The sequence below is a fragment of the Gnatocerus cornutus genome, unplaced genomic scaffold (genome assembly GCF_029298725.1).
Source record: "Gnatocerus cornutus isolate USDA-ARS CGAHR unplaced genomic scaffold, icGnaCorn1.1 ctg00000293.1, whole genome shotgun sequence".
Taxonomy (NCBI): Eukaryota; Metazoa; Arthropoda; class Insecta; order Coleoptera; family Tenebrionidae; genus Gnatocerus; species Gnatocerus cornutus.
The window spans coordinates 15,001-30,043 of record NW_028275612.1 but is presented as its reverse complement, the minus strand read 5'-3'; the positions used below and the strand labels follow the sequence as shown (position 1 = coordinate 30,043).

The following is a 15,043-nucleotide window of genomic DNA, read 5'->3' as shown; positions in this document are numbered from 1 at the left end:
ATATAGATGGCGCCATTTTTGAGTTAAAATAGGCGCCAAAATTCAAAAACAATATGTAAAATATAGGAAAAAACAGTAATTTTTGACATTTGTGAAGTTCCAGACCTGTCACATAGATGGCGCCATTTTTGAGTCAAAATAGGCGCCAAAATTCAAAAACAATATGTAAAATATAGGAAAAACAGTAATTTTTGACATTTATGAAGTTCCAGACCTGACACATAGATGGCGCCATTTTAGGGTCAGTTAGGTCAAATTATGCTTAAAATTCAAGAAAAATACGTAAATTAACCCAGAATCTTGTAATTTTTGACATTTGTGAAGTTCCAGACCTGTCATATAGATGGCGCCATTTTTGAGTCAAAATAGGCGCCAAAATTCAAAAACAATATGTAAAATAAAGGAAAAAACAGTAATTTTTGACATTTCTGAAGTTCCAGACCTGACACATAGATGGCGCCATTTTAGGGTCAGGTCAGGTCAAATTATGCTTAAAATTCAAGAAAAAATACGTAAATTAACCCAGAATCTTCCCAGAATCTTGTAATTTTTGACATTTCTGAAGTTCCAGACCTGTCACATAGATGGCGCCATTTTTGAGTTAAAATAGGCGCCAAAATTCAAAAACAATATGTAAAATATAGGAAAAAAACAGTAATTTTTGACATTTGTGAAGTTCCAGACCTGTCACATAGATGGCGCCATTTTTGAGTCAAAATAGGCGCCAAAATTCAAAAACAATATGTAAAATAAAGGAAAAACAGTAATTTTTGACATTTATGAAGTTCCAGACCTGACACATAGATGGCGCCATTTTAGGGTCAGTTAGGTCAAATTATGCTTAAAATTCAAGAAAAATACGTAAATTAACCCAGAATCTTGTAATTTTTGACATTTCTGAAGTTCCAGACCTGTCATATAGATGGCGCCATTTTTGAGTCAAAATAGGCGCCAAAATTCAAAAACAATATGTAAAATAAAGGAAAAAACAGTAATTTTTGACATTTATGAAGTTCCAGACCTGACACATAGATGGCGCCATTTTAGGGTCAGGTCAGGTCAAATTATGCTTAACATTCAAAAAAAATACGTAAATTAACCCAGAATCTTGTAATTTTTGACATTTCTGAAGTTCCAGACCTGTCATATAGATGGCGCCATTTTTGAGTCAAAATAGGCGCCAAAATTCAAAAACAATATGTAAAATAAAGGAAAAAAACAGTAATTTTTGACATTTCTGAAGTTCCAGACCTGACACATAGATGGCGCCATTTTAGGGTCAGGTCAGGTCAAATTATGCTTAAAATTCAAGAAAAATACGTAAATTAACCCAGAATCTTCCCAGAATCTTGTAATTTTTGACATTTCTGAAGTTCCAGACCTGTCACATAGATGGCGCCATTTTTGAGTTAAAATAGGCGCCAAAATTCAAAAACAATATGTAAAATATAGGAAAAAAACAGTAATTTTTGACATTTGTGAAGTTCCAGACCTGTCACATAGATGGCGCCATTTTTGAGTCAAAATAGGCGCCAAAATTCAAAAACAATATGTAAAATAAAGGAAAAACAGTAATTTTTGACATTTATGAAGTTCCAGACCTGACACATAGATGGCGCCATTTTAGGGTCAGTTAGGTCAAATTATGCTTAAAATTCAAGAAAAATACGTAAATTAACACAGAATCTTGTAATTTTTGACATTTCTGAAGTTCCAGACCTGACACATAGATGACGCCATTTTAGGGTCAGGTCAGGTCAAATTATGCTTAAAATTCAAGAAAAATACGTAAATTAACACAGAATCTTGTAATTTTTGACATTTCTGAAGTTCCAGACCTGACACATAGATGACGCCATTTTAGGGTCAGGTCAGGTCAAATTATGCTTAAAATTCAAGAAAAATACGTAAATTAACACAGAATCTTGTAATTTTTGACATTTCTGAAGTTCCAGACCTGTCATTTAGATGGCGCCATTTTTGAGTCAAAATAGGCGCCGAAATTCAAAAACAATATGTAAAATAAAGGAAAAAACAGTAATTTTTGACATTTCTGAAGTTCCAGACCTGACACATAGATGACGCCATTTTAGGGTCAGGTCAGGTCAAATTATGCTTAAAATTCAAGAAAAATACGTAAATTAACCCAGAATCTTGTAATTTTTGACATTTCTGAAGTTCCAGACCTGTCATATAGATGGCGCCATTTTTGAGTTAAAATAGGCGCCAAAATTCAAAAAACAATATGTAAAATATAGGAAAAAACAGTAATTTTTGACATTTGTGAAGTTCCAGACCTGTCACATAGATGGCGCCATTTTTGAGTCAAAATAGGCGCCAAAATTCAAAAACAATATGTAAAATAAAGGAAAAAAACAGTAATTTTTTGACATTTCTGAAGTTCCAGACCTGACACATAGATGGCGCCATTTTAGGGTCAGGTCAGGTCAAATTATGCTTAACATTCAAAAAAAATACGTAAATTAACCCAGAATCTTGTAATTTTTGACATTTCTGAAGTTCCAGACCTGTCATATAGATGGCGCCATTTTTGAGTCAAAATAGGCGCCAAAATTCAAAAACAATATGTAAAATAAAGGAAAAAACAGTAATTTTTGACATTTCTGAAGTTCCAGACCTGACACATAGATGGCGCCATTTTAGGGTCAGGTCAGGTCAAATTATGCTTAAAATTCAAGAAAAATACGTAAATTAACCCAGAATCTTCCCAGAATCTTGTAATTTTTGACATTTGTGAAGTTCCAGACCTGTCACATAGATGGCGCCATTTTTGAGTCAAAATAGGCGCCAAAATTCAAAAACAATATGTAAAATAAAGGAAAAAACAGTAATTTTTGACATTTCTGAAGTTCCAGACCTGACACATAGATGGCGCCATTTTAGGGTCAGGTCAGGTCAAATTATGCTTAACATTCAAAAAAAATACGTAAATTAACCCAGAATCTTGTAATTTTTGACATTTCTGAAGTTCCAGACCTGTCATATAGATGGCGCCATTTTTGAGTCAAAATAGGCGCCAAAATTCAAAAACAATATGTAAAATAAAGGAAAAAACAGTAATTTTTGACATTTCTGAAGTTCCAGACCTGTCATATAGATGGCGCCACTAAATTATGTTTTCGACTAACAGGTGGCGATACCAACATTAATAGTTACAGAAAGCTGTAATTTTTTTGACTTTCAAGTTTAGGTAACTGTTCTACAGATGGCGCCAGCATTGCTACAAATACAGGAACCTGTAGTTGTTTTTTGACATTTGACATCTTGACCTAATCTATAGGTCTAAAGATCAGCAATAGAATGGACTTCAAAGTTGATAATAAAGCTTTATTTTTATTATATATCGTAAATGGATTGTGTTTAAGCATAACGTTTGAATGGTTATGCAACCGCTTAAACTAATTGTTGCCGAACTTTCGTCTTTCCTTTGCATTCTTGAATAACGGAAATATAGATGGATTATTTTTGTGCATGAATTTTAAATTGTTATGCAACCATGAAAACACTAATTATTTTCTTTTTTCGGAGTTTTTTCAGATTATTGAAAGTCTGACACAAAACCTGTCCGTAACTGCGGCGTTCTCGCCAAACGCTACAGCTTGAAAAATCTAAAATTCGCATAGTCTAAATGTCCGAGAAAAATCGAAATTAAATGAAAACGAACAAAAGTTCGGACCGAACTAACATTAATCGAAAGTGGATGTCATAATTTTAAGTCCCTAACTAAACGGGATCTAAAACCCTTTCGAAACTGTGGCGTTCGAATTTTGATGAAAATTATTCCAAGTCCAAAGTCGGAACTGAAGCGTTCACATTGAACGCTACAGTTTCGAGAATCTATTCGGAACTGAAGCGTTCACATTGAACGCTACAGTTTCGAGAATCTATTCGGAACTGAAGCGTTCACATTGAACGCTACAGTTTCGAGAATCTATTCGGAACTGAGGCGTTCACTTTGAACGTTACAGTTTCGAGAATTTATTCGGAACTGAAGCGTTCACATTGAACGTTACAGTTTCGAAAGGACAAAATTAACAAAGACCAAAAGTCCGAGAAAAATTGAAATTAAATGAAAATGAACAAAAGTTCGGACCGAACTAACATTAATCGAAAGTGGATGTCATAATTTTAAGTCCCTAACTGAACGGGATCTAAAACCCTTTCGAAACTGTGGCGTTCGAATTTTGATGAAAATTATTCTAAGTCCAAAGTCGGAACTGAAGCGTTCACATTGAACGCTACAGTTTCGAAAATCTATTCGGAACTGAAGCGTTCACACTGGCGATTGCTTATGCAACCATGAAAGCACAAATATGAAACGCTACAGTTTCGAAAACTCATTCGGAACTGAAGCGTTCACACTGGCGATTGTTTATGCAACCATGAAAGCACAAAAATGAAACGCCACAGTTGCGAAAACTCATTCGGAACTGATGCGTTTACACCGAACGCTACAGTTTTGAAACCTCGTTCGGAACTGATGCGTTCAAAAATGTCGAAATTTTTACAAGTCCAGTTTCGGAACTGTAGCGACTGCATGGACTTAGCGCGAAAAGGACACATTCAGTGGGAACTGTAGCGGTAGGGACCCGTAAAAAAAGTAAAAAAAATAATAAAATATTTTATTTTTTGCTTTTTACCTTCCGTATACACAATTTTTTTTTTTTTTTTTTTTTTTTTTTTTTTAAAGTCCAAATTGGGAACTGTAGCGGTCAACAGAAAAAAAAACTTTTTCCATCAACCACATACAATTCCCATTTTTAATATAATATTATTATTTATATTAATATTATAATTATTCATAATATATTACTGAACATTTGCTTCTCCTCAGTTTCGTTCTTTGGTTTCCAATATCATTCACTCGATCATATTTAATTCAAGCTTGTTATCGGAGGAGAAACAAGTCTTTCACAATTTTCACCAGTTCTGCTTACCATGTGACGGATCTTTTGTTTTTCAACGGGCGGAACAATAATCGAGATTTTTACTGCTTGGTGTTTCGGGCTTTGTGTTTTATTTTATAGATCCGTCACATTATTCAAGTAAATTATTCAATTCAATTTGTCGTCTGCATTAGAGTCAAGATTATTAATTTCATCTCATTTGCAGACGACTTTGGATAAGAGCACTGGGTGGTCACGTTTTTTAACTAGCGGTGAATTAGCTAATTCGTTCGCAAAATGCACGTTACAGGCGGACTAATTCACATTTCGCTATTCATCGAGAAATTTTTATTCACAGCGGTATATTGTCTTTCTAGAGACTTACCACTTTTTATTTCATCGATGTATTTTTATTTTTAATTTAGCATAATATCATTAAACGGGGTCGCGATGTACGAGAGGTAACAGATCGTACGGACGCGCACATTTGATTTCATGTCAATCCATTCATCGTGCGTACTTGTCCGTCATCGCTGCCACTTACCATCACTACTCCCTATATATGCCACCGCGGCAGCGATCAGCTCTGAATCGCTCGATGCGTGAAACGATCGAAATCCCATAGTGCGCCGGCCGCTCGCTATGGGCGAGGGGTAGAGTAAAACGGTCTGATCGCTCGGTGCAAAAGTCCGTTTGGGTACTTAGAGACGGAATTTTAAAATTCTGATTTCGCAGATCAATTTCAAGGATTATTAGGACTCGAATGCTGTCGACCATGTTTTGTAAAAAAAGTTTTTTACGTTTTTACGGCAATTTGACTGAACGCTACAGTTTCGAAAAAAAGTCGGAACTGTGGCGTTCGATCGAAATTTTTCCAAGTCCGAAGTCGAAACTGTAGCGGTCGACCAAAATTTTTCTAAGTCCGATTCGAAACTGAGGCGTTCGACCGAAATTTTTCCAAGTCCAATTCGAAACTGTAGCGTTCGAACAAAATTTTTCTAAGTCCGAAGTCGAAACTGTAGCGTTCGGCGCTCATTCGTCTAAGTCCGAACTCGGAAGTGTAGCGGTTGACAAATTTACATTGACCAAAAGTCCGAGAAAAATCGAAATTAAATCCAAACGAACAAATGTTTGGGTCGAACTAGCATCGATAGAAGGTAGATTTTATAATTTCAAGCTCCTAATTAAACGGGATCTAAAACCCTCTGGAAACTGAGGCGTTCGAAATTTTGATGAAAATTTTTCTAAGTCCGAAATAGGAACTGTGGCGGTCGAGCGAAATTTTTCTAAGTCCGTAGTCGAAACTGAGGTGTTCGAATTTTTGATAAAAATTTTTCTAAGTCTCATGTTGGAACTGTGGCGGTCGAGCGAAATTTTTCCAAGTCCGAAGTCGAAACTGTAGCGTTCGAACGAAATTTTTCTAAGTCCGAAGTCGAAACTGTAGCGTTCGGCGCTCATTCGTCTAAGTCCGAAGTCGGAAGTGTAGCGGTTGACAAATTTACATTGACCAAAAGTACGAGAAAAATCGAAATTAAATGCAAACGAACAAATGTTTGGGTCGAACTAACATCGATAGAAGGTAGATTTTATAATTTCAAGCTTCTAATTAAACGGGATCTAAAACCCTCTGGAAACTGAGGCGTTCGAAATTTTGATGAAAATTTTTCTAAGTCCGAAATAGGAACTGTGGCGGTCGAGCGAAATTTTTCTAAGTCCGTAGTCGAAACTGAGGTGTTCGAATTTTTGATAAAAATTTTTCTAAGTCTCATGTTGGAACTGTGGCGGTCGAGCGAAATTTTTCCAAGTCCGAAGTCGAAACTGTAGCGTTCGAACGAAATTTTTCTAAGTCCGAAGTCGAAACTGTAGCGGTCGACCAAAATTTTTCTAAGTCCGATTCGAAACTGAGGCGTTCGACCGAAATTTTTCTAAGTCCAATTCGAAACTGTGGCGGTCGAGCGAAATTTTTCTAAGTCCGAAGTCGAAACTGTAGCGTTCGGCGCTCATTCGTCTAAGTCCGAAGTCGGAAGTGTAGCGGTTGATAAATTTACATTGACCAAAAGTCCCAGAAAAATCGAAATTAAATGCAAACGAACAAAAGTTACGGTCGAACTAACACCAAACAAGGGTGGCTGTGATAATTTCAAACCCCTAACTAAACGGGATCTAAAACCCTCTGGAAACTGAGGCGTTCGAAATTTTGATGAAAATTATTCTAAGTCCGAAGTCGGAACTGAGGTGTTCGGTCGAAATGCCGTAAAAACGTAAAAAATATTTTTTTCAAAACACCGTTAACGGCATTCGAGTCCTAATGACCCTTGAAATTGATCTGCGAAATCAGAATTTTAAAATTCCGTCTCTAAGTACCCAAACGGACTTTTGCACCGAGCGATCAGACCGATTTACCCGACCCCTCGCCCATAGCGAGCGGCCGGCGCGCTATGGGATTTCGACCGTTTCGCGCATCGAGTGATTCAGAGCTGAACGCTGCCGCGCTGGCATATATAGGGATAGTAGTGGTGGTATGTAGCAGCGGACAAAAGCGTACGATCGAAATGTGATTTTATGTGCGTCCGATTATCTTGTTACCTCTCGTACACCGCGACTTACCCGTAGTTGGGACGATGGCCGGAATGTGTACCCTGTGGACCCACCATCGTTTGAGGGATGACAAATCTTGCCATTGACCATGCACAGCGAGATTGCGGATGCGGCGAGCGTTTCTATGTTAGCGGTCCAAATGCAATCAAAGATTTTATGTGTTCGTGTCAGAACGACCAAAAATTAACAAATGCGTCAACTCACTAAAGTCCGAGCGAGAATTTTGAAATAAATAAAATTTCATAAACTCGTAACGTGTGAATATTTCTAAAGAGAAATCTCACAATAAACCGTCGCTTTCAATCTAGCGAAGAGTATGGAGAATGTTTGAACTTTTGCTTGTCGACGACGATATTTTTTCTTTACGATAAAATTTCAAGTCGATGTGCCCAAAAATCTCTAAATTTTGAACTGGGAAATTATTTCTTCGTCCGATGAATCGCATTGATCTCTGTTTTTGACGAAAAAAAGACGGATAAAATGCAGCATTCAATCAAGGATATAAAATAAAAGAAAAATTTTCCGTAAAAACTATATTACAATGGAGGATTATGTTTCTACTTTTCGTCCGATGAGTCGCAACAAAAATAAGTAATCCATCCGTCGTTGTTCGTTTAGTCGATCTGAATGCACTGTAAAAATTTATTAAAGTAAAATGTTACGTTTGCATTTCATGAATTTTGACAAACGTGTACCGAAATGTGTACAAATTATTTATTTCGACGACGACGACAACTTAGAACGGATGAATAAAATTAATTGTTGCAAGATTCAAACAAGGATGAAAAAGTCATAGAAAATTATTCCGTAACCATGATATTGGATTATTTTTTCTTCACTCTCTCCTCCGATGAGTCGCAACAAATAAAAATCCATAAATCAATTCATCCGTCGTTGTTCGTTTAGTCGATCTGAATGCACTGTAAAAATTTATTAAAGTAAAAATGTTACGTTGCATTTCATGAATTTTGACAAACGTGTACCCCGAAGTGTGTACAAATTATTTATTTCGACGACGACGACAACTTAGAACGGATGAATAAGAATAAAATTGTTGCAGGAGATTCAATCAAGGATGATGTGAAAAAAATGTCGAAAAATTTTCCATCCAGAAAGATCGCGTGGCGTTACGTCTCTTCTTACGAGGTTTTCGTTTCGCAGACACGCACACTTTCTTCAAAACAATAATAGGAAAGTGTTCAGTTTTTTATAAGAGCAGCAGGTGTCTTTCCGAAATTCTACGATTATTGTAGCTTATATGACTAGAAGGAAAGAAAGACTAAAACTCTCTTATTTTAAAACAAGAACGCAGTTCCCTGGTTGATCCTGCCAGTAGTCATATGCTTGTCTCAAAGATTAAGCCATGCATGTCTCAGTACAAGCCAAATTAAGGTGAAACCGCGAAAGGCTCATTAAATCAGTTATGGTTCCTTAGATCGTACCCACATTTACTTGGATAACTGTGGTAATTCTAGAGCTAATACATGCAAACAGAGCTCCAACCGGAAACGGAAGGAGCGCTTTTATTAGATCAAAACCAATCGGTGGCGGTCTCCGTCATCGTACAACTTGGTGACTCTGAATAACTTTACGCTGATCGCACGGTCTCGCACCGGCGACGCATCTTTCAAATGTCTGCCTTATCAACTGTCGATGGTAGGTTCTGCGCCTACCATGGTTGTAACGGGTAACGGGGAATCAGGGTTCGATTCCGGAGAGGGAGCCTGAGAAACGGCTACCACATCCAAGGAAGGCAGCAGGCGCGCAAATTACCCACTCCCGGCACGGGGAGGTAGTGACGAAAAATAACGATACGGGACTCATCCGAGGCCCCGTAATCGGAATGAGTACACTCTAAACCCTTTAACGAGGATCAATTGGAGGGCAAGTCTGGTGCCAGCAGCCGCGGTAATTCCAGCTCCAATAGCGTATATTAAAGTTGTTGCGGTTAAAAAGCTCGTAGTCGAATCTGTGTCCCGCGCCGCCGGTTCATCGTTCGCGGTGTCAACTGGCGTGCCGCGGGACGTCCTGCCGGTGGGCTTAGCTCGAGAGGGCGGCCCAACTCAATCCCGCCGCGGTGCTCTTCATTGAGTGTCGAGGTGGGCCGGCACGTTTACTTTGAACAAATTAGAGTGCTTAAAGCAGGCTAAAACTTCGCCTGAATACTGTGTGCATGGAATAATGGAATAGGACCTCGGTTCTATTTTGTTGGTTTTCGGAACCCCGAGGTAATGATTAATAGGAACGGATGGGGGCATTCGTATTGCGACGTTAGAGGTGAAATTCTTGGATCGTCGCAAGACGGACAGAAGCGAAAGCATTTGCCAAAAACGCTTTCATTGATCAAGAACGAAAGTTAGAGGTTCGAAGGCGATCAGATACCGCCCTAGTTCTAACCATAAACGATGCCAGCTAGCGATCCGCCGACGTTCTTCCGATGACTCGGCGGGCAGCTTCCGGGAAACCAAAGCTTTTGGGTTCCGGGGGAAGTATGGTTGCAAAGCTGAAACTTAAAGGAATTGACGGAAGGGCACCACCAGGAGTGGAGCCTGCGGCTTAATTTGACTCAACACGGGAAACCTCACCAGGCCCGGACACCGGAAGGATTGACAGATTGAGAGCTCTTTCTTGATTCGGTGGGTGGTGGTGCATGGCCGTTCTTAGTTGGTGGAGCGATTTGTCTGGTTAATTCCGATAACGAACGAGACTCTAGCCTGCTAAATAGGCGTATTTCGACATCCCAAAGGCCCGTCGATCCTGGGTTCGCCCGGTGGTCGTGCGCGGTTTTTACTGTCGGCGTACAAACAATTCTTCTTAGAGGGACAGGCGGCTTCTAGCCGCACGAGATTGAGCAATAACAGGTCTGTGATGCCCTTAGATGTTCTGGGCCGCACGCGCGCTACACTGAAGGAATCAGCGTGTCCTCCCTGACCGAGCGGTCCGGGTAACCCGCTGAACCTCCTTCGTGCTAGGGATTGGGGCTTGCAATTGTTCCCCATGAACGAGGAATTCCCAGTAAGCGTGAGTCATAAGCTCGCGTTGATTACGTCCCTGCCCTTTGTACACACCGCCCGTCGCTACTACCGATTGAATGATTTAGTGAGGTCTTCGGACCGGTACGCGATGGCGTTTCGACGTCGTCGATGTCGCTGGGAAGATGACCAAACTTGATCATTTAGAGGAAGTAAAAGTCGTAACAAGGTTTCCGTAGGTGAACCTGCGGAAGGATCATTAACGTGTCCTCGTACACACGAATTTTGACATATGTATAATTTATTATTATGCATTTTTATTTGATCGTGTCGATGTACACTTTATGTTTTTACAACACCGTCGTCGATGACATGGAGTCGACGGCACGATCTTTTGTCGTGCCGTTGCTTGTTTCTTTTTGAAACACCGTGTGTACGACGTTTTGAACTACGAATCGTACATATTCGGAAAAACAATAGCGTTACGCTGGCCCGCAGCGCCGGTCCTTGCGATCGAGTTTTTCACCTTTTTTGAACGAGAAAAACCGAATTCGCTCGGGCATACGGCTGTTTCTTCGGGTACCTAGATTTTTTGATTTTTTTTGTACTATCTCTCGATCTTTTCCAATGATGGAAAAAAGGAGGGACGCTTTCGGTTTTTCGACCGGATCGCGGAAAGTTGTGAACTCCACCGCGAAAGTCGAAAGACGTTAGAAGTCCTCTTTTTTCGGACACACGGAGAGGATGTAGCAGAGTAGTCGAGAAAGAAGAAAATCGCAGGTGTCGAATTAGGTTACGACTCCGTGGGTTTTAAATGATTTACGCCCGGCTACGGGACCGGCGAGAAACGCTCCCGATTTTACGATTCGCGTGAATGATGTTCGTCGTTAGACGCTTCAAAGAGTTTTTTGAAAGCGCCGTTAAACGAGCGATCACACACACATCACACCTTGCTTTTTTAATGTTTTTGGTAGATGTGGTAAAGTGATTTCGTTAGAAACGGTAAAATTCTCTTTACGGAGCGTACGACTGCACCATTTCAAAATTATATACACCGTCAATCGTCATTAAGTCACGATATAGAACGGTAAACTTGAGGATTTTATGTTAGACGCTCAGTCTGGCACGTCTATAGATTTTTTCGTCAAAATTCACGATCTGTCTTCGGTTTGGCGACGAAAAAATATAGAAAGAAAATTGAAACACGAACACAAAGACCGCCCGCGAAAATCTCTTTTCGCTTACGGCGGATACTAATTCGCTTTTTCATAACGAGTACGATGATGTAATGATGTGTTGATTCCGATCGATCAAAAACCGTCTCTTCGTCACACTTTTTAAAGTGCTTGACACACGCACACTAAATGAAAGACACAATAAAGGAAAACTACCGAAAATGTAGTTTATGAGAGAAAGCAGCATTATTTATTAAAATTATTGCTGAGAAAAAGGAAATTGGCAAATTCCTAATTAAAATCGTATCGAACATGTCCCATCTTCACACATACATGCTCGTACTTTGCGTGTAAAAGCGGAGACCGCGTGAAAAAGAAAAGTGCTTCTTTTTCGGTGCGCGGATACAAATTTGTGTTTGGGTTAATATTTTTTTTAATTTTTTCGTACGCGTAAAACTGAGACCGACGATCGCGTTCCCTTTCAGACGAGAAAGTACGGACGAAAGACAATTAAGAGCGAGAATCATAAATATCCATACCACAACACCGAAATTTTAGACGTGGCACGTTTCGGAACCACGAAGATCATTTTCGTTTCGGATGTACGCACGTACGCAAAAATTTTTGCAAGACGTGTATAGACAGCTGGACGATCGGCATGATCGGGGTTCTTGTGGAACGAGCGTTTAAATTTTAAAAAGATTACCCTGAACGGTGGATCACTTGGCTCGTGGGTCGATGAAGAACGCAGCTAATTGCGCGTCAACTTGTGAACTGCAGGACACATGAACATCGACATTTCGAACGCACATTGCGGTCCTCGGATATAATGTTCCCGGACCACTCCTGGCTGAGGGTCGTGTCAATTTCAAAGACTGCTCGGTTTTCGTTTTCGGACGAAAACGTCGGAGCGTGTTGGATGTGTTGCGACGCGTCGAATAGGTACTCATTAATGTACGTGATCGTCACTTACGTCACGATATAACGACGCACGCCTCGAACGTGTGCCGAGACGTTTACTCGAGCGTGTTTTTTCGTCAAAAAGGACGGGACGGGTATGCTTTGTATTTTTTTTTTACAAAGTCCGTCGGACGTCCACCTTGCGAATCATAAATACGAAAGTGTTTACGTCGGCACATGTTCTTGCGTGGTGTGTCGTAGAATCGTGTGTTTGTGTGCGTTTCTCGTGCAGCGAGTAAATTTGCGCGACATCTTAAGACGCGAAAGCGACCAACTACTACTTGTTGTAGTTGTTGGCTGGTCTTTCGGCGTAGCACGTCCTATTTCTTCAACATGTCGTCATTTAAAAAAAAAAATGGCGTTTTAAGGTTGAGAACGTTATAGACGGTCGTCGTGTCCGAGACGTGTAATGCAAATCGCGACAGACGTCAGATCGTAAGCGTTTCTGTAAACTTAGCCATTTTTTAAAAAGAAAAATGACGAACACGTATAGCAAGGAATGGGAGACGTGTCGTGATCGTCGAAATGACCGAATGAAAAATTTTTATTTTTCATATGCGACCTCAGAGCAGGTGAGACTACCCGCTGAATTTAAGCATATTACTAAGCGGAGGAAAAGAAACTAACTAGGATTCCCTCAGTAGCGGCGAGCGAACAGGGAGAAGCCCAGCACCGAATCCCGCGGCCGAAACCGGACGCCGGGAAATGTGGTGTTAGGGAGGATCCGTCATCCCGAGATCGTGCGGCGCGTCCAAGTCCATCTTGAACGGGGCCACAGCCCATAGAGGGTGCCAGGCCCGTAGCGACCGCTGCCGATAACGGGAGGATCTCTCCTCAGAGTCGGGTTGCTTGAGAGTGCAGCCCTAAGTGGGTGGTAAACTCCATCTAAGGCTAAATATGACCACGAGACCGATAGCGAACAAGTACCGTGAGGGAAAGTTGAAAAGAACTTTGAAGAGAGAGTTCAATAGTACGTGAAACCGTTCAGGGGTAAACCTGAGAAACCCGAAAGGTCGAAAGGGGAGATTCAGCGTGACTCGATGGCGGCGCTGGACGATCGTGTGACAGATGGCGTACGCGTCGTTTGCACCTTTCGTTTTGTCGATCTGCCGTCGAACGCGTGCACTTCTCCCCCTGTAGGACGTCGCGATCCGTTGAGTGCCGGTCTAAGGCCCGCGGTGGAGCTCGTTCGGACGGTTCGCCGTTCGCCGAATGAACCCGTGGTGTTTCCCGATCGGCTCGCTCGACGGTATACAGATGGCGCGGGGCCGCTACACAGTTAGCGTCCGACCTTCGGCAAGCGCGCCCGTCGTGATGGTGATCGGACCTGGTGCCGGTCCCGTCCCCGGGTGGCTGTTCGCTGAGGTGTTCTCGGACAGACCTCGTTGAAACGCCGATCTGCGACGCTATAGCTTTGGGTACTTTCAGGACCCGTCTTGAAACACGGACCAAGGAGTCTAGCATGTGCGCGAGTCATTGGGATTTAACTAAACCTAAAGGCGCAATGAAAGTGAAGGTCCGCCTTGCGCGGACCAAGGGAGGATGGGCGGTCGTTACGGCTGCCGCCCCGCACTCCCGGGGCGTCTCGTTCTCATTGCGAGAAGAGGCGCACCAAGAGCGTACACGCTGGGACCCGAAAGATGGTGAACTATGCCTGGTCAGGACGAAGTCAGGGGAAACCCTGATGGAGGTCCGTAGCGATTCTGACGTGCAAATCGATCGTCGGAACTGGGTATAGGGGCTTATGGGATACCATGAAAGGCGTTGGTAACTTAAGACATCAGGACGGTGGCCATGGAAGTCGGAATCCGCCAAGGAGTGTGTAACAACTCACCTGCCGAAGTTACTAGCCCTGAAAATGGATGGCGCTGAAGCGTCGTGCTTATACTCGGCCGTCAGAGGCATGTGCGGTCAGGTTATTAAATTAACCGGCCATGAAGCCCTGACGAGTAGGAGGGTCGCGGCGGTGAGCGCAGAAGGACTGGCCGTGAGGCCGTCTGGAGCCGCCGTCGGTGCAGATCTTGGTGGTAGTAGCAAATACTCCAGCGAGGCCCTGGAGGACTGACGTGGAGAAGGGTTTCGTGTGAACAGCCGTTGCACACGAGTCAGTCGATCCTAAGCCCTAGGCGAAAGCCGATGTTGATGTGGTGTAGATTTTTGTCGTTGGTCGCAATTCGCAATTGTTGACGGAAACGTACGGAATTGTGCACACACCCGATGGGCGAAAGGGAATCCGGTTCCTATTCCGGAACCCGGCAGCGGAACCGTTTATAATTCGGGCCCTCGAAAGAGAGTTCGTCGGGGCAACCCAAAAGGACCCGGAGACGCCGTCGGGAGATCCGGGAAGAGTTTTCTTTTCTGCATGAGCGTTCGAGTTCCATGGAATCCTCTAGCAGGGAGATATGGTTTGGAACGCGAAGAGCACCGCAGT

The 15,043-nt window shown here is 41.8% G+C and overlaps 2 non-coding genes and 1 pseudogene across 2 annotated transcripts; all 3 read left to right on the top strand.

Annotated features, from left to right (window-relative positions):
• The first annotated feature begins 8,818 nt into the window (after positions 1–8,818).
• LOC148165520 (small subunit ribosomal RNA) lies at positions 8,819–10,739 on the top strand. The gene has a single exon (XR_015771402.1). It is a non-coding gene; the product is annotated as a small subunit ribosomal RNA (ribosomal RNA).
• A 1,616-nt stretch (positions 10,740–12,355) lies between these two features.
• Positions 12,356–12,512, top strand: LOC148165519 (5.8S ribosomal RNA). Its single transcript, XR_015771401.1, has one exon. It is a non-coding gene; the product is annotated as a 5.8S ribosomal RNA (ribosomal RNA).
• Positions 12,513–13,170: 658 nt separating this feature from the next.
• Positions 13,171–15,043, top strand: part of LOC148165518 (large subunit ribosomal RNA) — a 3,754-nt pseudogene continuing 1,881 nt past the window's right edge.